Below are 24,681 nucleotides of genomic sequence, written 5' to 3' on the forward strand. Positions count from 1 at the left end.
TCAATGCCAGGAGCATCCGGAATAAGGTGGGTGAACTTGCGGCATGGATTGGTACCTGGGACTTCGATGTTGTGGCCATTTCGGAGACATGGATAGAGCAGGGACAGGAATGGTTGTTGCAGGTGCCGGGGTTTAGATATTTCAGTAAGCTCAGGGAAGGTGGTAAAAGAGGGGGAGGGGTGGCATTGTTAGTCAAGGACAGTATTACAGTGGCAGAAAGGACGTTTGATGAGGACTCGTCGATTGAGGTAGTATGGGCTGAGGATAGAAACAGGAAAGGAGAGGTCACCCTGTTTGGGGTTTTCTATAGGCCTCCAAAAAGTTCCAGAGATGTAGAGGAAAGGATTGCAAAGATGATTCTGGATAGGAGCAAAGGAACAGGGTAGTTGTTAAGGGGGACTTTAACTTTCCAAATATTGACTGGAAACGCGATAGATCGAATACTTTGGATGGGTCCGTTTTTGTCCAATGTGTGCAGGAGGGTTTCCTGACACAGTATGTAGATAGGCCAACGAGAGGCGAGGCTGTATTGGATTTGGTACTGGGTAATGAACCAGGACAGGTGTTCGATTTGGAGGTAGGTGAGCACTTTGGTGATAGTGACCACAATTCGATTACGTTTACTTTAGTGATGGAAAGGGATAGGTGTATTCCGCAGGGCAAGAGTTATATCTGTGGGAAAGGCAATTATGATGCGATGAGGCAAGACTTAGGATGCATCAGATGGAGAGGAAAACTGCAGGGGATGGGCACAATGGAAATGTGGAGCTTGTTCAAGGAACAGCTACTGCGTGTCCTTGATAAGTATGTACCTGTCAGGCAGGGAGGAAGTGGTCGAGCAAGGGAACCGTGGTTTACTAAGGCAGTCGAAACACTTGTCAAGAGGAAGAAGGAGGCTTATGTAAAGATGAAACATGAAGGTTCAGTAAGGGCGCTGGAGAGTTACAAGTTAGCTAGGAAGGACCTAAAGAGAGAGCTAAGAAGAGCCAGGAGGGGACATGAGAAGTCTTTGGCAGGTAGGATCAAGGATAACCCTAAAGCTTTCTACAGATATGTCAGGAATAAAAGAATGACTAGGGTAAGAGTAGGGCCAGTCAAGGACAGTTGTGCTTGGAGTCCGAGGAGATAGGAGAGGTGCTAAATGAATATTTTTCATCAGTATTCACACAGGAAAAAGACAATGTTGTCGAGGAGAATACTGAGATTCAGGCTACTAGACTGGAAGGGCTTGAGGTTCATAAGGAGGAGGTGTTAACAATTCTGGAAAGTGGGAAAATAGATAAGTCCCCTGGGCCGGATGGGATTTATCCTAGGATTCTCTGGGAAGCTAGGGAGGAGATTGCTGAGCCTTTGGCTTTGATCTTACAGTCATCTTTGTCAACAGGAATAGTGCCAGAAGACTGGAGGATAGCAAATGTTGTCCCCTTGTTCAAGAAGGGGAGTAGAGACAACCCCGGTAACTATAGACCAGTGAGCCTTACTTCTGTTGTGGGCAAAATCTTGGAAAGGTTTATAAGAGATAGGGTGTATAATAATCTGGAAAGGAATAATTTGATTAGACATAGTCAACACGGTTTCGTGAAGGGTAGGTCGTGCCTCACAAACCTTATTGAGTTCTTTGAGAAGGTGACCAAACAGGTGGATGAGGGTAAAGCAGTTGATGTGGTGTATATGGATTTCAGTAAAGCGTTTGATAAGGTTCCCCACGGTAGGCTACTGCAGAAAATACGGAAGCATGGGATTCAGGGAGATTTAGCAGTTTGGATCAGAAATTGGCTAGCTGGAAGAAGACAAAGGGTGGTGGCTGATGGGAAATGTTCAGACTGGAGTCCAGTTACTAGTGGTGTACCACAAGGATCTGTTTTGGGGCCACTGCTGTTTGTCATTTTTATAAATGACCTGGAGGAGGGCGTAGAAGGATGGGTGAGTAAATTTGCAGATGACACTAAAGTCAGTGGAGTTGTGGACAGTGCGGAAGGATGTTACAAGTTACAGAGGGACATAGATAAGCTGCAGCGCTGAGCTGAGAGGTGGCAAATGGAGTTTAGTGCAGAAAAGTGTGAGGTGATTCATTTTGGAAGGAATAACAGGATGACAGAGTACTGGGCTAATGGTAAGATTCTTGGCAGTGTGGATGAGCAGAGAGGTCTCGGTGTCCATGTACATAGATCCCTGAAAGTTGCCACTCAGGCTGAGAGGGTTGTTAAGAAGGCGTACGGTGTGTTAGCTTTTATTGGTAGAGGGATTGAGTTTCGGAGCCATGAGGTCATGTTGCAGCTGTACAAAACTCTGGTGCGGCCGCATTTGGTGTATTGCGTGCAATTCTGGTCGCCGCATTATAGGAAGGATGTGGAAGCATTGGAAAGGGTGCAGAGGAGACTTACCAGAATGTTGCCTGGTATGGAGGGAAGATCTTATGAGGAAAGGCTGAGGGACTTGAGGCTGTTTTCGTTAGAGAGAAGAAGGTTAAGAGGTGACTTAATTGAGGCACACAAGATGATCAGAGGATTGGATAGGGTGGACAGTGAGAGCCTTTTTCCTCGGATGGTGATGTCTAGCATGAGGGGACATAGCTTTAAATTGTGCGGAGATAGATATAGGACAGATGTCAGAGATAGGTTCTTTACTCAGAGAGTAGTAAGGGTGTGGAATGCCCTGCCTGCAACAATAGTGGACTCGCCAACACTAAAGGTATTCAAATGGTCATTGGATAGACATATGGACGATACGGGAATAGTGTAGATGGGCTTTAGAATGGTTTCACAGGTCGGCGCAACATCGAGGCCCGAAGGGCCTATACTGCGCTGTAATGTTCTATGTTCTATGGGGAACCTGATCAAATGCCTTACTAAAATCCATGTACACTACATCCACTGCTTTACCTTCATCCACATGTTTGGTCACCTCCTCAAAGAATTCAATAAGACTTGTAAGGCAAGACCTACCCTACCACCGAAGTAGGACTAACTGGCCTGTAGCTCTCCAATCCCCTGGTACCACCCCTGTTGACAGTGAGGACGAAAAGATCATTGCCAACGGCTCTGCAATTTTATCTCTCGCTTCCCATAGAGTCCTTGGATATATCCCGTCAGGCCCGGGGGACTTGTCTATCCTCAAGTTTTTCAAAATGCCCAACACATCTTCCTTCCTAACAAGTATTTCCTCGAGCTTACCAGTCTGTTTCACACTGTCCCCTCCAACAATATGGCCCCTCTCATTTGTAAATACTGAAGAAAAGTACTCATTCAAGACCTCTCAAAGAACAAAGAACAAAGAAATGTACAGCACAGGAACAGGCCCTTCGGCCCTCCAAGCCCGTGCCGACCATACTGCCCGACTAAACTACAATCTTCTACACTTCCTGGGTCCGTATCCTTCTATTCCCATCCTATTCATATATTTGTCAAGATGCCCCTTAAATGTCCCTATCGTCCCTGCCTCCACTACCTCCTCCGGTAGTGAGTTCCAGGCACCCACTACCCTCTGCGTAAAAAACTTGCCTCGTACATCTACTCTAAACTTTGCCCCTCTCACCTTAAACCTATGCCCCCTAGTAATTGACCCCTCTACCCTGGGGAAAAGCCTCTGACTATCCACTCTGTCTATGCCCCTCATAATTTTGTATACCTCTATCAGGTCGCCCCTCAACCTCCTTCGTTCCAGTGAGAACAAACCGAGTTTATTCAATCGCTCCTCATAGCTTATGCCCTCCATACCAGGCAACATTCTGGTAAATCTCTTCTGCACCCTCTCTAAAGCCTCCACATCCTTCTGGTAGTGTGGCGACCAGAATTGAACACTATACTCCAAGTGTGGCCTAACTAAGGTTCTATACAGCTGCAACATGACTTGCCAATTCTTATACTCAATGCCCCGGCCAATGAAGGCAAGCATGCCGTATGCCTTCTTGACTACCTTCTCCACCTGTGTAGCCCCTTTCAGTGATCTGTGGACCTGTACTCCTAGCTCTTCAGACTCAATACACAATCTCCTGCTACTGTCCTTCTTGATCGGACCTACCCTCGCTCTAGTCATTCTCATATTTCTCACATATGTGTAAAAGGCCTTGGGGTTTTCCTTGATCCTACCCGCCAAAGATTTTTCATGCCCTCTCTTAGCTCTCCTAATCCCTTTCTTCAGTTCCCTCCCGACTATTTTGTATCCCTCCAGCGCCCTGTCTGAACCTTGTTTCCTCAGCCTTACATATGTCTCCTTCTTCCTCTTAACAAGACATTCAACCTCTCTTGTCAACCATGGTTCCCTCACTCGACCATCTCTTCCCTGCCTGACACGGCCATACATATCAAGGACACGTAGTACCTGTTCCTTGAACAAGTTCTACATTTCACTTGTGTCCTTCCCTGACAGCCTATGTTCCCAACTTATGCACTTCAATTCTTGTCTGACAACATCGTATTTACCCTTCCCCCAATTGTAAACCTTGCCCTGTTGCACGTACCTATCCCTCTCCATTACTAAAGTGAAAGTCACAGAACTGTGGTCACTATCTCCAAAATGCTCCCCCCTAACAAATCTATCACTTGCCCTGGTTCATTACCAAGTACCAAATCCAATATGGCCTCCCCTCTGGTCGGACAATCTACATACTGTGTTAGAAAAGCTTCCTGGACACACTGCACCGACACCACCCCAACCAAACTATTTGATCTAAAGAATTTCCACTCAATGTTTGGGAAGTTGAAGTCACCCATGACTACTATCCTGTGACTTCTGCACCTTTCCAAAATCTGTTTCCCAATCTGTTCCTCCACATCTCTGCTACTATTGGGGGGCCTATAGAAAACTCCCAACAAGGTGACTGCTCCTTTCCTATTTCTGACTTCAATCCATACTACCTCAGTAGGCAGATACTCCTCAAACTGCCTTTCTGCAGCTGTTATACTATCTCTAATTAACAATGCCACCACCCCCCCCCCCCCCACGTCTTTTACCACCCTCACTAACCTTATTGAAACATCTCTCACCAGGGACCTCCAACAACCATTTCTGCCCCTCTACTATCCAAGTTTCCGTGATGGCCACCACATCGTAGTCCCAAGTACCGATCCATGCCTTAAGTTCACCCACCTTATTCCTGATGCTTCTTGCGTTGAAGTATACACACTTCAACCCATCTCCGTGCCTGCAAGTACTCTCCTTTGTCAGTGTTCCCTTCCCCACTGCCTCACTACACACTTTGGCGTCATGGATATCGGCTACCTTAGTTGCTGGACTACAAATCCAGTTCCCATTCCCCTGCCAAATTAGTTTAAACCCTCCCGAAGAGTACTGGAAAACCTCCCTCCCAGGATATTGGTGCCCCTCTGGTTCAGATGCAACCCGTCCTGCTTGTACAGGTCCCACCTTCCCCAGAATACGCTCCAATTATCCAAATACCTGAAGCCCTCCCTCCTACACCATTCCTGCAGCCACGTGTTCAGCTGCACTCTCTCCCTATTCCTAGCCTCGCTATCACGTGGCACCGGCAACAAACCAGAGATGACAACTCTGTCTGTCCTGGCTTTTAACTTCCAGCCTAACTCCCTAAACCTGTTTATTACCTCCACACCCCTTTTCCTACCTACGTCGTTGGTACCAATGTGCACCACGACTTCTGACTGCTCCCCCTCCCCCATAAGAATCCTGAAGACACGATCCGAGACATCCCTGTCCCTGGCACCCGGGAGGCAACATACCTTCCGGGAGTCTCGCTTGCGACCACAGAATCTCCTATGTATTCCCCTAACCATTGAATCTCCTATTACTATTGCTTTTCTATTCTCCCCCCTTCCCTTCTGAGCCCCAGTGCCAGAGACCTGGCCGCTAGGGCCTTCCTCCGGTAGGCCATCCCCCCCAACAGCATCCAAAACGGTATACTTGTTTTGAAGGGGAACGGCCACGAGGGATCCCTGCACTGTCTGCCTGTTTGTTTTCTTTCCCCTGACTGTAACCCATCTACTCTTGTCCTGTACCTTGGGTGTGGTTACCTCCCTGTAACTCTTCTCAATAATCCCCTCTGCCTCCCGGATGATCCGAAATTCATCCAGCTCCAGCTCCAGTTCCCTAACACGGTCACTGAGGAGCTGGAGCTGGACTTCCCGCAGGTATAGTCAGCGGGGATACCGGTGGTATCCCTCACCACACACATCCTACAGGAGGAGCATGCAACTGGCCTAGCCTCCATCCCCTCTTACCTGACAGAATATAGCTGCCCTGTGGACCAACTGGACCTCCGCCCTCCGACTCTGCTCCCAGTCAGCTGCACTCTCTGTAAACTCCTGGCTCCCTTCTCGCTCTTTGCGGAAATGAAATGAAAGGAGCACCTTACTCCCTCCTCACCAAACTCCCTCAGTCACCAAACTCTCACTATAGCACTCAAATGCACCCAAATTCAGCACTCCCTCAGTCACCAAACTCTCACTATCGCACTCAAAAAGCACCAAATTCAGCACTCCCTCAAGTCACCAAACTCTCACTATAGCACCCAAATGCACCAAATTCAGCACTCCCTCGGTCACCAAACTCTCACTATAGCACTCAAATGCACCAAATTCAGCACTTAGTGTTGACATGTTGCCATCTCGAAGGACCCCAGCACCCAACTTCCCATAAGCTTCCTACACCCCCCCGGCATTGCTCTTCAGAACCCCTTCAGCTTAAGTGCAGTGCCCACCTATGCCAGCCATCACCAATATCTGAGCCACCAGACAGCCAGGTCACATCTTCCCATTTGCGTTCCAGCAGGATACGTTTGCCGAAACCTCTGCGAGCGGGAGGAGATGGATGGTGGGATGCCCGGGATTAAGATCCTGACTCGTTTTGAGGATAGGGCCCTGGAGTTCGCCGGGGAGTACCAGGATCGGGCCTGTGCTGAGGGCGAGGTGGACCTGTGTGAGAAAAGTCAGGAGCCACTCGTCGTTCATCCGGCTGACCAGTCTCAAGTGAGTTCTGTGCATCCCAAACCTTTGACCAGGACATGTACGAATACCAGGTCCCCTTGCCTTGCAGAAATATCGCCCAATCAGCCTGGTCCGTTCACCAACAGTGCCCCACCGCCCACGCTCAACACGACCTCCGAGGTGATCTGGGAGAAGGACACCCGCACCATCCACCATCACAGACACTCGCACACTGACACAAAGGTGGGCGACCTCTGCAGGCAGACTTCAGCGTCACTATCTGGTGGGGACCACACAGCTTCTGATGCACATCAGGTGGAGGCAGGAACACCCCAGGGATTGGACAGTCAGAGGTTTGCTGGATCTCGGGAAGCAGCTGTGCCCCAGCCAGGTGCTGTGCCTCTGGACATGTTCGGTCCTCGGTTGCTTGAGATGCAAAGGCGGAGCCGGGAATACCAGGAGGGGGTGTCAGCGATGCTCGTGTGGCTGCAAGCCGAATGGAGGAGTCCCAAAGTCTTCTGTTGCAGGAGATGTTGCCGGTGATGCGTAGCAGCCGGGCCAACACTGCGAGGGTGACGCTCTCAATGGAAAATCTGAGACACAAGATCAGATCCATGACGGAAGAAGTCTGGAGCATGGCACAGTCCCTGAGGACCATGGCCGAAAACTTCAACTGTATGGTTCAGACAATGGTGCACCTACACAACTTGCAGCACACTGGAGCTCGCTCTAGCAGCCTCTCTACCCCATGGAGTGACCCAGGGGCCCACGAGCAGCCAGAGGGACCAGGATCCAATGGAGCATAGCGAGGGGCCTTCCGCCCAGGGGACCCCGGGAGTGCCCAGCCCATCTGAATCCCATTTCCTGAGACCGCTGCATCTCAGGCAACAGCCGGCCGAACAGGGTGGAGTGGCGACGCCGGTGCCATCTGAATATAGGCCTGCACCCACTAGGACTCGGCTCTCCAGATGCTAAGGGCAGCTCAGGTAACCGGGCCAGGCAGTCTCCACCTCTGATGTGCATCCTGGGAACACACCAATGCATGATGGGGAGGGTATGGAGGTCTAAGGAATTGTAGGGGCAGCGCGTGGGCACGGGAGAAGTTAGGCACTATTGTTTGGGGAACATTGTGACTTGTAACACGTGGAAATGTCGCTGAATTAAATATTATTGTTGCCTCTTTAGCCCACCTCCCAGTGGCTTGAGGCGTCTCCCCATCTGGACGCAGTTTAACACGGGCCCTCCATGCCCGCCAGACGGCTAGGCCCTCTCAGAGTGAATGTTTCATCCGCAGTGATGACTCAATGAGCCCGAGACCCTCGTCGCTAATCCCCCTCCAGAGCAAAGGGACATAGGGCAGTACCTCGCTCAGACGCGGAGTCTGCGTGCCGGCAGCAGACAGACAGGAGTCAGACAGAAGCATTATCTCTGCGGGATCGTCATCACCCCCCTGCATTGACTAAGTAGCCGTCTGCGATTCATGTGTGACGACACCCAGATCTCGGAGAGCTGAAATCTCTCACCATTTAGAAAATATGTTTTTTTTATTTTTCCTGTCAAAATGTTCGATTTTACATTTGCTCCATTTGCCAGATGTTTTTGCCGCTGAGCTAATCTATCTCGATTCCTTTAGTTTTTTTAAAACAATTTTTATTAAGGTTTTCATAAAATATCAATAACAAAATGAATAAAAAGGAACCCAACAGGGTTAAGTACAAAACATAGTCCAAAAAAGCAACCCTCCATCCCCCCCTCCCCCCTGTACATGAATAATAAATTAACATTAACACCCCGACTTAGCACAATATATACACCCCCTCAGACCCTCCAGTGTAATCATAGAATTTACAGAGCAGAAGGAGGCCATTCAGCCCATCGAGTCTGCACCGGCTCTTGGAAAGAGCACCCTACCCAAGGTCAACACCGCCACCCTATCCCCACAACCCAGTAACCCCACCCAACACTAAGGGAAATTTTGGACACTAAGGGCAATTTATCATGGCCAATCCACCTAACCCGCACATCTTTGGACTGTGGGAGGAAACCGGAGCACCCGGAGGAAACCCACGCAGACACAGGGAGGATGTGCAGACTCCGCCCAGACAGTGACCCAAGCCAGAATCGAACCTGGGACCTGTAGAGCAGGTTTAAATGCTCTACAGAAACAGGTATTACTTTGAAATCATCAATGATCTGGAGACATTCCTTAGCTCGTTGAGAGAGAGATCATTATACAGCTGCTTGCTTTGTATGCAGCTATCTACCTCTGAAAACGAAACCAAAAACATACTCTGCATCTGCCAGTTCAAAAACGAAAACGAAAGACAGACAGCCCAACTCCACCCACACCCTGACATCACTGCAGCTATTTGATAAAGGCCCATTTCTTAAAGGTACATTCACCTGATACACTGCTGCCTCCTGGCACCGAGGACCTGGGTTCGATCTTGGCCCCAGGTTACTGTCCGTGTGGAGTTTGCACATTCTCCCCGTGTCTGTGTGGGTCTCACCCCCACAACCCAAAAGATGTGCAGGGTAGGTGGATTGGCCATGCTAAGTTGCCCTTTAATTGGAAAAAAATAAATTGTGTAATCTGAATTTTAAAAAAATATATGGGGCGAGATTCTCCAACCCCCCGCCGGGTCGGAGAATTGCCGGGGGCTGGCGTGAATCCCGCCGGTTGCCGAATTCTCCGGCACCGGAGATTTGGCGAGGACGGGAATCGCGCCGCGCCGGTTGGCGGGCCCCCCCCCCCGCCATTCTCCGGCCCAGATGAGCCGAAGTCCTGCTGCTAGAATGCCTGTCCCGCCGGCGTGGATTAAACCACCTACCTTACCGGCGGGACAAGGCGGCGCGGGCGGTCTCCGGGGTACTGGGGGTGGCGCGTGGCGATCTGGCCCCGGGGGGGTGCCCCCACGGTGGTCTGGCCCGCGATCGGGGCCCACCGATCCGCGGGCGGGCCTGTGCCGTGGGGGCACTCTTTTCCTTCCGCCTTCGCCACGGTCTCCACCATGGTGGAGGCGGAAGAGACTCCCTCCACAGCGCATGCGCGCGGATGCCGTGAGCGGCCGCTAACGCTCCCGCGCATGAGCCGCCCGGCGATGTCATTTCCGCGCCAGCTGGCGGGGCACCAAAGGCCTTTTCCGCCAGCTGGCGGGGCGGAAATCAGTCCAGCGTGGGCCTAGCCCCTCAAGGTTAGGGCTGGGCCCCCCAAGATGCGGAGGATTCCGCACCTTTGGGGCGGCGCGATGCCGGACTGATTTGCACCATTTTTGGCGCCGGCCGGCGGACATCGCGCCGATTGCGGAGAATTTTGCCCCTGGTCTTTCATATAAATTGTAAAATGTTGAGGTCCCAGCACTGATCCTTGAGGCACATCACTCGTCACAGCCTGCCAATCAGGAAAAGACCCATTTGTGCCAACTCTTTGTTTCCTGTCAGCTGGCCAACCTTCTATCCATGTCAATATCTGATCTCCCTGTACAGTGAGATTTTATATTCCACAATTATAAAATATTGTGGGTTCTGCTTTTAGTTCACAAGAACAGATCTCACTGAAAAATACTACACCTCGAAGTATTTGTTTAGTTGGCAGAGTTTTCCACCTGCCGACTCTTTGGGCGGTTTTGAGAAATACTTCATTCTGAAACATATCGCCCTGCAGAAAAACTGCCTTGATGTCGATTGATCTAAACCCCATGAGCCAAAAGGATATTCAAGATTACATTTCCAGCTGTGGGAGAAAACAGTTTAACATCTGGAACCCCCAGTCCCTCTTCAAAACCTTTCGCTGCATTTTAATCTGAAGTCCCATCTGCAAGTGCATTTTCAGTATAAATCCGCCTGTGTGACAAAACTGGGGCGGGATTCTCCGATCCTGGGGCTAAGTGTTGACGCCGTCGTAAACGCCGGAGCGTTTTGCAACCACGTCATCTGGCCGCTTCACATATCTCTTCACTTCCGAAGGCACCAAAAATCTGTCTATCCCAAACTTAAATATATTCCACAATGGAGCACCTACAACTCTCGGGGGGAGAATTCCTGAGATTCACACCCCTGACAGTGAAGAAATTCCTCCTCATCTCAATCCTAAATGATTGGCTCCTTATCCTGAATCTCCGCCCCAGTGTTTTCGATTCCCCGTCCAGTGGAATCTCTGCGTCCACCCTATCAAACCCCTTGCCAATTTTCTATGTTTCAATGTGGTCATTGAAACTCCAGAGAATATAAACCCAATTAACTTAGCCTCTCATGATAGGACAATCCCCTTATCCCAGGGACTAATGTCGTGAATCTTTGGTCTACTGCCTCTAATGCAAGTCTATCCTTTCTTTTTTTTAAAATAAATTTAGAGTACCCAATTATTTTTTCCAATTGAGGGGCAATTTAGCGCGGCCAATCCACCTACTTTACACATCTTTGGGTTGTGGGGGTGAAACCCACGCAGACTCGGGGAGAATGTGCAAACTCCACACGGACAGTGACCCAGGGCCTTGATCGAACCCGGGTCCTCAGTGCTGTGAGGCAGCAGTGCTAATTAGGGTGCCACCGTGCCACCCACCAAGTCTATCCTTTCTTAAGCTGGGTTTAGCTCAGTTGGTTGGACAGCGTGGGTTCAATGCCCATTTTTAAATCTCGCCCAATCTTTCGACCTCCCGCAACCACTCTACTGCGACCTCTGGATCCCCCACTGCACCCAACCTACCTCTGACGGGGTCCTTGACCCCCCCCCCCCACCCCCCCGAGCCCGATCCTTGGCAACCTGGCACCCGGGCACCTTGGCACTGCCAGCCTGGCACTCTGGCTGCTTAGCTCAGTGGGCTAGACAGCTGGCTTGTGATGCAGAGCGAGGCCAGCAGCGCGGGTTCAATTCCCGTACCAGCTGAGATCACCCATCAAGGCCCCGCCTTCTCGACCTTGCCCCTCGCCTGAGGTGTGGTGACCCTCAGGTTAAACCACCACCAGTCAGCTCCCCCCCCCCCCCCCCTCAAAGGGGAAAACTGCCTATGGTCATCTGGGACTGTGGCGACTTTACTTCACTTATCCCTTCTTAAGTGTGGAGACCAAAGCTGAACACAGTATTATAGGTGGTCTTCCCAAAACCATGTACAATTTGGAGCAAGTCTTCTTTATTCACGTACTCCGATCGCCTTGCACTTCAGAACCTCTGGCATTCCTGGGGGTGGGCAAAGGTGGAACCAAACTCAACTGGAGCTGTTTGCAATTGGAATAGTTATCTCGGTTCATGCACTCAGTCAGCGGAGCATTTGCGGCTGCTGAGAGGAAGTGTGAAATCTTTGGCAATGTTCACTGAAATGTATGGCAGCAGGAGTCAGTGTCCTGTGTGATGGAGGCAGGGAAATGGGAGTGGGAAAATTGGCTTAAGCAACATCTCATCAAGGCTCCTGATCGTGCATTTTTTTTTCAACAGAAAACTGGATGGAATGTGATCTCTAAAATAGCAATTAAAAGTCCTTGAATTCCATGCATGAAAAAATGTGATTGAACTGCAGCCAGCATAAAGCATCACCTCTGCGCAGGAGTATGCCAATTTCATAATTGCCACCAAATCATCGCTCTCAGAATGGCATTTGGAAAAGTTGCCAATGGCAGGGTAACTGTTATGATAAGTGATGGCTGTGAATCCATGTAATGTGCGGATTGCATTGGATTTACAGCACAGAAACAGGCTATTCATCCCACAGGTCTATACAAATGACTGTGTTCCAGATCAGCCTCCTCCTACCCCCACTTCATCTTACACTGTGAGCATTTCCCCCCATTCCTTTGTCTGTGATGTATTTATCCAGCTCTCCCAGAGAGAGTGCTGCACTGCCAGAGGTGCCATCTGAAAGCGATGTCCCATCTGCCTGGTTGATATAATGGAAATGATCCCATGCATCACTCCAAAGAAGAATTTATACCATACGAAAGAATCCACTAAACACTTTGACTTGTCCAAATCAGAATCGTTTTTTTTATTGAGGCATTGATCATTTTAACAATTTTAAACATCAAATTTCAACAACACAAACACAACAATATAACCGACAAACTCCCCGAGCAAAAACCCCAGCACAAATCAGAATATTTTATTGAGTCTTGTGAGGTAAGATAGCAATCTGATACAGAGCGCGTTACCATGGAGCCTGCTAACTACTCCTCTGGAACCTGCACCCAGCACTGACCATTCACATGCATGTCGTATCACCCTCTCAATCTTCTTCTCAGGGAGCAGTGCTCCGAAAGCTAGTGTTTGAAAAAAAACCTGTTGGACTTTAACCTGGTGTTGTAAGACTTCTTACTGTGCTCACCCCAGTCCAATGCCGGCATCTCCACATCATGGCTTCTCAAGATGGCCGGATGTGTCTCCCCTTATGTCGGAGTCACAGGTCACATGACATTTGTCTTGTGACCGCATGGTGTGTCTGCACCACCACCTGTTGGTTGGAGGTGGCACACCATCCACCTATGATATAGCCCATAGGCATATCACCACACATGGGTATTATCCTTGGCATTCTGGACAATATTTATCCCTCAATCGACACCATGAAAATGGATTATCTTGTCGTTCCCACATTGCTGCTTGCGGGATCTTGCTGTGCACAAATTGGCTGCCTCGTTTCTCACATCATAACACTTCAAAAGTTCTTCATTGGCAGAAAAGCACTTTGAGATGTCCGGTGGACCTGAAAAGCATTATTTCAATGAAAATCTTCCTTTCTCTTTCCTGAAATGCGTCCACACTATTCACTCCGACCTTTTTGATCTTTGTTCTTTGATGGGATGTGGGCCCTGCTGGAAAAGTCAGCATTTGTTGCCCACCCCGAATTGCCCTTGAAATGAACATTTTTGGAGGACAGTAAAGAGTCGACCACATTGCTGTGGGCCTGGAGTCAGGTGTAGGCCAGGCCGGGTAAGGCCGGCAGATTTCCTTCCCGAAGGGAACATTAATGAACCAGATGGGTTTTTACGACAATTGGTGATAGTTTCATGATCACCATTACTGAGACCAGCATTAGATGACAGATTTATTAATTGGATTTAAATTTCACCAGCTACTTTGGTGGGACATGATCCCATGTCCCAGAACCAGGAATTCCAGATTACTAGTCCAGCAGCGACATTACTACTATGTCACACGGAATTCTCCCATCTGAGAGTAAGTCATGTGGTGTTAACGGGAGCGGGTCTCCTGCTACAGAGATCGGCGGGAAGTCAAACCATAGCTTCCGGTCCCGACCTCATTGATTGTACATCTGGAGTTTTGGCACTGTATTCCGTGGTGGGGGGGGCTTCATGGCGCACATCCTGCCATCATGTCCGGGCGCCATATTTAAAAGGACCGGAATTTCTTACCGTCAGCACCTACCATTGAGAGAAGATGTCAGGAAGGGGAGGTGAAGGTCAGGCACCCACGTTTAGCAATGCCTCCCTGTGTGTCCCCCTCGACCATGACGAGGTCAGGAGAGATATTCTGTACCCGGCTGAGGGTAGCAGAAGGCGCAACCAGGAAACCAACGTAGCATGGGTGCAGGTGGTCGTTACTGGCAATGCACAGGGTTTAATGAGAGGGAAGAACTGAAGGAGATCAGAAGCAGCAGAGAGGGGGGGGGGGGGGGCGGCACGGTTGCACAGTGGTTAGCACTGTTGCTCACAGCGCCAAGGACCTGGCTTCGAATCCTGGCTTGGGTCACTGTCTGTGCGGAGTCTGCACGTTCTCCCCGTGTCTTCCTGGGTTTCCACCGGGTGTTCCGGTTTCCGCCCACAAGTCCAGAAAGACGGGCTTGTAAGGTAATTTGGACATTCTGAATTCTCCCTCTGTGTACTCGAACAGGCGCCGGAGTGTGGCAACTAGGGGCTTTTCACAGTAACTTCATTGCAGTGTTAATGTAAGCCTACTTGTGATACTAATAAATATTATTATAGATTATCAATATGGAAATGGTGTTGGGGAAATCGACGGGATTGAATGCCAATAAATTCCCAGGGCCTGATAATCTACATCCCAGAGTACTGAAGGAGGTGGCTCTAGAAATAGTGGATTGTACCTTAATGACTATCGTCCAGTGGCTCTGACATCCATCATCATGAATTGCTTCGAAAGGTTAGTCATGGCACAAATCAACTCCACCCTCCCGGATTGCCTTGATCCACTACAGTTCGCCTACCGCTACAACAGGTCCACAGCAGACACCATCTCCATGGCCCTGCACTCTACATAGATAACAAAGACACCTATGTCAGACTCCCATTTATCGACTACAGCTCAGCCTTCAACACCACCATTCCTACAAAACTCATCTCCAAACTCCGTGGCCTTGGCCTCGGCTCCTCCCTCTGCGACTGGATCCTGAGCTTTCTAACCCACAGGCCACAATCAGTAAGGATAGGCAACAACACCTCCTCCACGATCATCCTCAACACCGGTGCCCCATAAGGCTGTGTCCTCAGCCCCATACTATACTCCTTATACACCTAAGACTGTGGCCAAATTCCCCTCCAACTCGATTCTCAAATTTGCTGATGACACCACCGTAGTGGGTCGGATTTCAATCAATGACGAGACATAGGACAGGAATGAGACAGAGAATCTGGTGAACTGGTGCGACGACAATAATCTCTCCCTCAATGTCAACAAAACAAAGGAGATTGTCATCGACTTCAGGAAGCATAGTGGAGAACATGCCCCTGTCTCCATCAATGGGAACGAAGTAGAAAGGGCCGAGAGCTTCAAGTTTTTAGGTGTCCAGATCACCAACAGCCTGTCCTGGTCCCCCCATGCCAACACTATAGTTAAGAAACAGTACGAAGTCTTCCAACACCAGGTTAAAGTCCAACAGGTTTGTTTCGATGTCACTAGCTTTCGGAGCGCTGCTCCTTCCTCAGGTGAATGAAGAGGTCTGTTCCAGAAACATATATATAGACAAATTCAAAGATGCCAAACAATGCTCGGAATGCGACCATTAGCAGGTGATTAAATCTTTACAGATCCAGAGATGGGGTAACCCCAGGTTAAAGAGGTGTGAATTGCATCAAGCCAGGACAGTTGGTAGGATTTTGCAGGCCAGATGGTGGGGGATGAATGTAATGCGACATGAATCCCAGGTCCCGGTTGAGGCCGCACTCATGTGTGCGGAACTTGGCTATAAGTTTCTGCTCGGCGATTCTGCGTTGTCGCGCGTCCTGAAGGCCGCCTTGGAGAACGCTTACCCGGAGATCAGAGGCTGAATGCCCTTGACTGCTGAAGTGTTCCCCGACTGGAAGGGAACATTCCTGCCTGGCGTGGTACATTGGCGAGACCATGCAGACGCTGCGACAACGAATGAACGGACATCGCGCAACAATCACCAGGCAGGAATGTTCCCTTCCAGTCGGGGAACACTTCAGCAGTCAAGGGCATTCAGCCTCTGATCTCCGGGTAAGCGTTCTCCAAGGCGGCCTTCAGGACGCGCGACAACGCAGAATCGCCGAGCAGAAACTTATAGCCAAGTTCCGCACACATGAGTGCGGCCTCAACCGGGACCTGGGATTCATGTCGCATTACATTCATCCCCCACCGTCTGGCCTGCGAAATCGTACCAACTGTCCTGGCTTGATGCAATTCACACCTCTTTAACCTGGGGTCACCCCATCTCTGGATCTGTAAAGATTTAATCACCTGCTAATGGTCGCATTCCAAGCATTGTTTGGCATCTTTGAATTTGTCTATATATGTGTTTCTGGAACAGACCTCTTCATTCACCTGAGGAAGGAGCAGCGCTCTGAAAGCTAGTGACATCGAAACAAACCTGTTGGACTTTAACCTGGTGTTGTAAGACTTCGTACTGTGCTCACCCCAGTCCAACGCCGGCATCACCACATCATAGTTAAGAAAGCCCACCAACGACTCTACTTTCTCAGAAGACTAAGGAAATTTGACATGTCAGCTACGACCCTCACCAACTTCTACAGATGCCCCATAGAAAGCATTCTTTCTGGTTGTATCACAGCTTGGTATGGAGCCTGCTCTGCCCAAGACCGCAGGAAACTACAAAAGGTTGTGAATGTAGCCCAGTCCATCACGCAAACCAGCCTCCCATCCATCGACTCTGTCTCCAATTCCCGCTGCCTCAGAAAGGCAGCCAGCATAATTAAGGACCCCACGCACCCCGGACATACTCTCTTCCACCTTCTTCCGTCAGGAAAAAGATACCAAAGTTTGAGGTCACGTACCAACCGACTCAAGAACAGCTTCTTCCCTACTGCCATCAGACTTTTGAATGGACCTACCTCGTATTAAGTTGATCTTTTCTCTACACCTTGCTATAACTGTAACATTATATTCTGCAGTCTCTCCTTCCTTCCCTATGTACGGTATGCATTGTTTGTACAGCATGCAAGAAACAATACTTTCACTGTATACTGATACATGTGACAATGATAAATCAAATCAAATCAAATTCATTGGTGGTCCTCTTCCAGGATTCTATAAACTGTGGAACCGTTCCTGCAGATTGGAGGGTATGGTAGTATGTATTAGGGGTCATGTGGGACTGGAAGCCCTAATGTCATTGGCTGACAGATCCCGGGTCCTGGTTGGCCGTTGACCTCTAGCTCCGCCCTAAAGGCGGAGTATAAGAAGCCGGAGTCCTCCCCCGCAGGCCATTCTACTATCGAGCTGCGGGGGAACAGACACGCTTAATAAAGCCTCATCAACTTCACTCTATTCGTCTCACGGAGTCTTTGTGCGCTACAATTTATTAAGCGTGCCTAAAAAGGACTATGGAGCTCAGGATCATCCCGGAATGCCTGAGGATCAGCCCCCACGCAGTGAACGTGGCAGCAGCCTTCAAGCACTGGCAGACTTGTTTCGAGGCCTACCTCAGAACGGCCACCGGCCGGGTCACAGAAGACCAAAAACTACAGGTCCTGCACTCGAGGTTAAGCACGGAGATTTTCACCCTCATCGCAGACGCGGAGGATTTCCAGACGGCGTTCGCAGCACTGAAAAGTCTCTATGTCCGCCCAGTTAACCAAATCTACGCTCGCTACCAGCTCGCAACGAGACGGCAAAGTCCCGGAGAATCGATAGATGAATTCTACGCCGCGCTGCTGATTTTGGGACGAGCCTGCAGCTGCCCTTCGGTGAACGCAAATGAACACACGGACATGTTAATGCGCGATGCTTTTGTGGCAGGTATGAATTCCTCCCAAATCCGCCAAAGACTTCTAGAAAAAGAGTCGCTAGGACTCTCAGAGGCACGGGCCCTAGCAGCCTCCCTAGACGTGGCCGCGCGTAATACCCGCACCTACGGCCCCGACCGCGCGGCAGCCCATTGGGCTCCGTACGTACCCGTCGCGACAACCCCATCCCACCCCCCTGGACACCCCACAGGCTTGCGCGGTCCAAACGCCAAGTCGCACCGGGGGCGCCCGCTGCTATTTCTGCGGCCAGGCAAAACACCCCCGGCAGCGCTGCCCGGCCCGCACAGCAATCTGCAAGAGCTGCGGGAAAAAGGGCCATTTCGCGGTTGTGTGCCGGTCCCGCGAGGTCGCCGCTGTCCCGGGAGAACAGGGAGCCCTGCACGCCGCTTACGCTCCCCAACCCCCCCAGCGCCCCATGTACGACCCACAGGCGCAGCCACTCTGGGTCCCGACCACCGCGGTCCCGGGAGAACAGGGAGCCCTGCACGCCGCTTACGCTCCCCAACCCCCCCGTCCCCGTCCCCACGTATGACCCGCCGGCGCTACCAATTTGGGTCCCGACCACCGCTGTCCCCAGTGATGAGGGAGCCCCGCGCGGTCCTAACGCTCCCCAACCCCCCCAGCGCCCCATGTGCGACCCGCAGACGCCGCCATTTTGGGTCCCGGCCACCACGAGGGGAGGCAGGGCGCCGCCATCTTGGACCACCCCAGACCTGTACGACGCATGGGGGTGGCCATTTTGTCCACCCCCGCCACCATCTTGTGACCCCCCAGCCATGTGCGATGTATGGGGGCAGCCATTTTGTTCATCCCCGACGCTATCTTGGATGGCAACAACGGACCCCAGTGTCGACGGCTCCATGAGGTTCGAGGAAGACGCTCCACTACTACACCACGTCTCGCTTCAATAATGCTCGATCAAGCTCGGCCCCGGACACTCCAGACGACGACGACAACGGTGCTAATAAACGGGCACGAGACACCATGCCTAGTCGACTCCGGGAGCACGGAGAGCTTTATCCACCCTGACACGGTAAGACGCTGTTCCTTGACCACCTATCCCAGCGCACAAAAGATTTCCCTAGCTGCAGGATCCCACTCCGTACAGATCAAAGGTTTCTGCATAGTTACCCTAACGGTGCAGGGGAGGGAGTTCAAAAACTACAAACTACACGTCCTTCCCCAACTCTGCGCCCCCACACTACTGGGATTAGATTTCCAGTGCAATCTACAGAGCCTTACGTTCAAATTCGGCGGCCCAATACCCCCACTCACTATCTGCGGCCTCGCAACCCTCAAGGTGCAACCCCCGTCCTTGTTTGCGAACCTCACCCCGGATTGCAAACCCGTCGCCACTAGGAGCAGACGGTACAGCGCCCAGGACCGGACCTTCATTCGGTCCGAAGTCCAGCGGCTACTAAAGGCAGGCATAATCCAGGCCAGCAATAGTCCCTGGAGAGCACAGGTGGTAGTAGTGAAGACAGGGGAGAAACAAAGGATGGTCATAGACTATAGCCAGACCATCAACAGGTACACACAACTAGACGCGTACCCTCTCCCCCGCATATCCGACATGGTCAATCGGATTGCCCAATATAAAGTCTTCTCCACCGTGGACCTCAAGTCCGCCTACCATCAGCTCCCCATCCGCCCAAGTGACCGCAAGTACACAGCCTTCGAGGCAGACGGGCGATTATACCATTTCCTAAGGGTCCCATTTGGCGTCACAAACGGGGTCTCGGTCTTCCAACGGGAGATGGACCGAATGGTTGATCAACATGGGTTGCGGGCCACGTTCCCGTATCTCGACAATGTAACCATCTGCGGCCACGACCAGCAGGACCACGACGCCAACCTCCAAAAATTCCTCCAGACCGCCAAAGCCTTGAACCTCACGTACAATGAGGACAAGTGCGTTTTTAGCACCAACCGGCTAGCCATTCTGGGCTACGTAGTGCGCAATGGGATAATAGGCCCCGACCCCGAACGTATGCGCGCCCTCATGGAATTTCCCCTCCCGCACTGCCCAAAAGCCCTGAAACGCTGCCTGGGGTTTTTTTCATACTACGCCCAGTGGGTCCCCCAGTACGCAGACAAGGCCCGCCCCCTAATACAGACCACGACCTTCCCTCTGTCGACAGAGGCTTGCCAGGCCTTCAGCCGCATCAAAGCGGATATCGCAAAGGCCACGATGCGCGCCATCGACGAGTCCCTCCCCTTCCAGGTCGAGAGCGACGCCTCCGACGTAGCTCTAGCGGCCACCCTTAACCAAGCGGGCAGACCCGTGGCCTTTTTCTCCCGAACCCTCCACGCTTCAGAAATCCGCCACTCTTCAGTGGAAAAGGAAGCCCAAGCCATAGTGGAAGCTGTGCGACATTGGAGGCATTACCTGGCCGGCAGGAGATTCACTCTCCTCACCGACCAACGGTCGGTAGCCTTCATGTTCGATAATGCACTGCGGGGCAAAATCAAAAACGACAAGATCTTAAGGTGGAGGATCGAGCTCTCCACCTTCAACTACGAGATCTTGTATCGTCCCGGAAAGCTGAACGAGCCGTCCGATGCCCTATCCCGTGGCACATGTGCCAACGCACAAATTAACCGCCTCCAAATCCTCCACGAGTACCTCTGCCACACGGGGGTCACTCGGTTTTTCCACTTTATCAAGTCCCGCAACCTCCCATACTCTTTAGAGGAGGTCCGTACAGTCACAAGGGACTGCCACATCTGCGCAGAATGCAAACCGCATTTTTTCAGGCCGGATGGTGCGCACCTGATTAAGGCTTCCCGCCCCTTTGAACGCCTTAGTCTGGATTTCAAAGGGCCCCCCCCCTCCACCGACCGCAACACATACTTCCGGAATGTGGTGGACGAATACTCCCGCTTCCCATTCGCCATCCCCTGCTCTGACATGACCGCGGCCACAGTCATTAAAGCCTTGAACACCATCTTCACACTGTTCGGTTGCCCCGCATACGTCCACAGCGACAGGGGGTCCTCTTTCATGAGTGACGAGCTGCGCCAGTTCCTGCTCAGCAAGGGCATAGCCTCAAGCAGGACGACCAGCTACAACCCCCGGGGGAACGGGCAAGTAGAGAGGGAGAACGGCACGGTCTGTAACACCGTCCTACTGGCCCTACGGTCCAGGGACCTCCCAGTTTCACGGTGGCAGGAGGTCCTCCCGGACGCTCTCCACTCCATCCGGTCGCTATTGTGTACGAGCACTAATCAAATGCCTCATGAGCGTCTCCTTGTCTTCCCTAGCAAGTCCTCCTCTGGAACGTCGCTGCCGACCTGGCTGGCGGCCCCAGGACCCATCTTGCTCTGAAAACATGTGCGGGCACACAAGGCGGACCCGTTGGTCAAAAGGGTTCACCTCCTCCACGCGAACCCGCAGTACGCTTACGTGGAGTACCCCGACGGCCGACAGGTCACGGTCTCCCTGCGGGATCTGGCGCCCGCCGGCAACACACACCCCCCACCGACGCCATTCACCCAACACCCCCCCTTCCTGCCACCGCCGCACCCCGCGACCGCCCCCTTCCCAGGAGGATCGGTTCCCCTCCCCTCAGGCCCGACCAAGAATAAAGCCCGAGCTGAAACCGTAAGGCCCCCGGAGACGACAACACCGGAACAAGCACCACCACCACCACCGGGGCCGAGGCGATCGACACGGACGACCAGACCGCCCGACCGACTCGTGGCGTCGATCTAAATCAATATATGGACTTTTCACAAGAACATTTTGCTTTTCTCCCGATACCTTCTGTAAATAGTTGAAACAGGACAAAATTATACATACTGTATTGCCATATGAATGTTTTCCTCCCAGGACCAGCCCTGTAAACCCTTACCACCATACGAAGCATCACCCCGCCGGGTTCATTTTTGACAAGGGGTGAATGTGGTAGTATGTATTAGGGGTCATGTGGGACTGGATGCCCTAATGTCATTGGCTGACAGATCCCGGGTCCTGGTTGGCCGTTGACCTCTAGCTCCGCCCTGAAGGCGGAGTATAAGAAGCCGGAGTCCTCCCCCGCAGGCCATTCTACTATCGAGCTGCGGGGGAACAGACACGCTTAATAAAGCCTCATCGACTTCACTCTATTCGTCTCACGGAGTCTTTGTGCGCTACAGAGGGAAGCTAATGTAACTCCATTATTTGAAAAGGAAGCTTCCACATGTTCTGGTCGTGCCCGGCACTGGATGGGTTCTTGAGGGGTTTCGCGAGGACTATGGTGAAAGTCCAGGTCAAGCCGAGTTGGGGGGGTGGCACTATTTGGGGTAACGGACGAGCCGGGAGTGCAGGAGACGAGAGAGGCTGGTATCCTGGCCTTTGCGTCCCTGGTAGCCCGGCGGAGGATCTTGCTATTATGGAAGGACGCGAAGCCCCCCAGCGTGGAGGCCTGGCTAAATGACATGGCAGGGTTCATTAAGCTGGAGAGGATAAAGTTTCCCTCACGAGGGTCTGTGCAGGGGTTCTTCAGGCGGTGGCAACCGTTCCTAGACTATCTCGTGGAGCACTAGGAGGAGGTCAGCAGCAACCCAGGGGGGAGGGGAGGGGGGTGTCTCTTTCGGGGGGGTATTTGGGCGGGTGAGGGGGGGTTTCCACAAGGGTACTTTGGAATGTTATATGGGGGGGTTAATATATGCGGGAGAAACCCAATGTATAAGTAGTTTATTATTTTTAATTGTGGGGTTTGTGTTCTTTCTTCTTTTCGTTATGGGGGAGTTGGGGAGTTAAAAATTTTGTTGGAAAAATTTGAATAAACATTTTTTAAAAAATAAATAAAAAGGAAGCTTGAGAGAAAAGAAAGAATTGTAGACCAGTCAGCCTGACGTCGATAGCGGGGAAAATTCTAGAATCCATTGTACAAAATATAATAGCAGAGCAGGATCGGACAGACTCAGTGTGGATTGATGAAGGGGAAACCATGCTTGACAAATCTATTGGAATTCGTTGAGGCTGTAACTAGTAGAGTTATTATGGGATGGAGGGGGAGAGGCAGTGGATGTGGTTGATTTGGATTTTCAGAAGGGTTTTGACAAAGTCCCACATCACAGATTAACGTGTAAAATTAAAGCGTATGGGATTGGGGGAAGTGTATTGAGATGGATAGAAGACTGGTTGGCAGACAGGAGATAAAGGGTATGAATAAATGAGTCTTTTTCCAAATGGCAGGCAGTGACTAGTGGGTATCGCAAGGATCAATTCTGAGACCCCCAGCTATTCACTGTGGGCACGATTTAACGGGATAGAAACGAGTCCCGTTTCGGACATGTTTAGCGGGGTGTTTCTTGGCGCCTGCAGCACTGAGGAAGATCCCGCTATTTAACGGCACTTTGCCTTATTTGGCCTCAGTGGGGGACACCCTGCCGAGGCTGCATTTGCATCATTTCCTGCACTGGTGCAAGACGACGACTCGCAGATAGGGGAGCCATTTTCAAATCACGCCCCAATCTTTCGATCTTAAGAGCAAGGTGGCCCCGAGCCCGATCTTGGCACAGGCAACCTGGTACCTGGGCACGTTGGCTCTGCCAGCCTGTCACCCGGGCAGTTCCCCCGCCAGCCTGGCACTCTGGCAGGTTAGCTCAGTGGGCTGGACAGCTGGTTTGTGATGCAGAGCGAGGCCAGCAGCGTGGGTTCAATTCCCGTACCAGCTGAGATCACCCATCAAGGCCCCGCCTTCTCTACCTTGTCCCTCGCCTGAGGTGTGGTGATCCCCAGGTTAAATCACCACCAGTCAGCTCCCCCCCCCAAAGGGGAAAGCAGCCTATGGTCATCTGGGACTATGGTGACTTTACCTTTACCTTACCTTTATCACTTGCAGGTGTCTCCAGGAAGAAAATAAACCAAGGGGAGGAAGAAGAGGAAGTGGACTTCTTTTCCAACCCCAGCCACAGCCCAGAAAGGTGTCAGGAGGTATGTTTCCTGTCGACTTCTGCACCCTCCATCAGCCCAGCTACACACACCTCGGTGGGTTTTAATGCTGGTCCAGGAGGTGTCACAATCTGGCGGTCCCTTCGCAGCTAGATGTCCGCCGCCGGAGGGTGAAAATTCAGCGTTTGCACATTCCCCCCCCCCCCCCCCGTGTCTGCTTGGGTCTCATCCCCACAACCCAAAGATATGCAGGGTAGGTGGATTGGCCACGCTAAATTGCCTCTTAATTGGAAAAAATAATTAGGTACTCTACATTTAAATTTTTATTTTTTAAAGATTAAGTAAGTGGGTAAAAGTTGGCAAGTAGAGCAGGTGGATACAGTGGTTCAGAGGTATATGGTATACTTGCCTTTATTAGCCAAGGGCATGAAAAAGATTCGCAAGTAAAGTTATAGAAAATCCAAAGATGTTTTACCAATTTATTAATTGTGAAAGATTAGTTCGGGAAAAAGGGGGACCTGTCAGAGGTGAAGAAGGGAACCTATGTGTAGATGCAGAGATGGAGGCGGCACAGTAGCACAGTGGTTAGCACTGTTGCTTCACAGTGCCAGGGTCCCAGGTTCGATTCCCGGCTTGGGTCACTGTCTGCGCGGAGTCTGCACGTTCTCCCCGTGTCTGCGTGGGTTTCCTCCGGGTGCTCCGGTTTCCTCC

At 51.3% G+C, this 24,681-nt stretch overlaps 1 long non-coding RNA gene across 1 annotated transcript in view; it reads left to right on the forward strand.

Moving 5' to 3' along the window:
- LOC140425689 (uncharacterized) overlaps positions 1–24,106 on the forward strand; it is a 72,212-nt gene extending 48,106 nt beyond the window's left edge. The window contains exon 3 of the long non-coding RNA XR_011947919.1: positions 23,921–24,106. This is a non-coding gene — a long non-coding RNA (uncharacterized lncRNA). The remainder of the gene's footprint in view (positions 1–23,920) is intronic.
- Positions 24,107–24,681: the final 575 nt, after the last annotated feature.

This window comes from Scyliorhinus torazame, chromosome 6 (genome assembly GCF_047496885.1).
Source record: "Scyliorhinus torazame isolate Kashiwa2021f chromosome 6, sScyTor2.1, whole genome shotgun sequence".
NCBI lineage: Eukaryota > Metazoa > Chordata > Chondrichthyes > Carcharhiniformes > Scyliorhinidae > Scyliorhinus > Scyliorhinus torazame.